Below are 1,412 nucleotides of genomic sequence, written 5' to 3'. Positions count from 1 at the left end.
GGGTCTATGTGACCCTCCTAGGACAAAAGCAGGAGGGAAGCCATGGTGAGGAGGGGTCACTTACCATAGACAGTGAGGAGGAAAACCTGGGTAAGTTCTAATCCTTCAGGGAAGCTGACTCGAGCCCGGTACTGCCCACTGTCCTCACAGGTCAGGTTCTCAATCTTCAGGGACAGGATGTTGGGCACATGGACCCTCTGCTGGTACTTGTCCTGGAGGCTGACCCAGGTTGGAGTGTCTGCCCCACGATGGACTCGCAGCAGGACACTGTAGTTTGAGTCAGGGCCAAAGGCCCATGAGACCTCCTCTGGTTCAGCTTCTTGCTTCTTGATCACGTGAAACAACACAGAACCTCCTCGGATCCCCTGCCAGGGAACACGGGCTGCAGGATCCTGAACTCCAGAACCATGTGCACCAGGACTCTTGGCCCCAGTGCTGCAGATGCCTAAAGGATTGGAAACTGGACATACGTTTTTTCCATCAATAATAAAGGAAAGAACCCACACAAACCTCTTTTTAAAGAAATCCACCCAGGATAATTCCTTGATTCTAGTAAGACAACCAAGTACAATTAATTGAAACAACTTTTGGAATCAAGTCCTCTTTCTAATGAAGTTTAACATTGAATAGGTTACATATATTTGCTAACCTGACATTTCCTTACCGACCTCATAAGGTCAGTATAAGTTAAGTGACATCACAAGTGAAAAGCACGAGCACATTTTCAGGCACAAATTAGGTGCAAAACTGTAGAAGGTGCTTCTAAACTGCCTCCTTACATCCCTGCCTCCTTATGTTCGCACATTTGTTTAACCCCTTTCCCTGCAGTGTGGACTGCACCTAGTGACTTGCTCTCAGGAATGGACCGCAGCAGACACGATGGATGCCACTCAGTGATTTCAGAGTACACAAGACTGCAACTTCCCTCTGGCTTACACTCACACACACTCTTTCTCTCTCACTCTCTCCCTTGCTTGCTCTGAGGAATCCAGCTGCCATGTTGTCAGTTGCCCTATTGGGGTGACCCATGTAACAAGGAACCGAGGGAGCCTCCAGTCAACATCCAGGGAGGAGCTGAGGCCCTCAGTCCACAGGAGCTGAGGCCCTCAGTCCTCAGGAGCTGCCTGCTAGCAGATCTTTCCCAGATGACCTGAGCTGATGTAGCCTCAGTCAAGGCCTTGATTTCAGTCTGAGAGACCCTGAGCCAGAGGACCCAGCTGGGTCCTGGCCTAGAGAAAATGTGACACTCTACCTGATGGTGTTTAAGGCATTAACTTTTGGGGTGACAGGTTACACAACAGTAAATACCTAATACAAATATGAATGCTGTTCTCCTTCTTGCTTCTAGGCAGTGTGTAGTCAGGAGAGGCTAGGCTGTGCTGTGTAACAAGCAGTTAATACCTCAAGGTCTT

The sequence above is a fragment of the Bison bison genome, unplaced genomic scaffold (assembly GCF_000754665.1).
Source record: "Bison bison bison isolate TAMUID 2011002044 unplaced genomic scaffold, Bison_UMD1.0 scf7180017864303, whole genome shotgun sequence".
Lineage (NCBI taxonomy): Eukaryota > Metazoa > Chordata > Mammalia > Artiodactyla > Bovidae > Bison > Bison bison.
Note: the sequence above shows the minus strand (reverse complement) of the source record.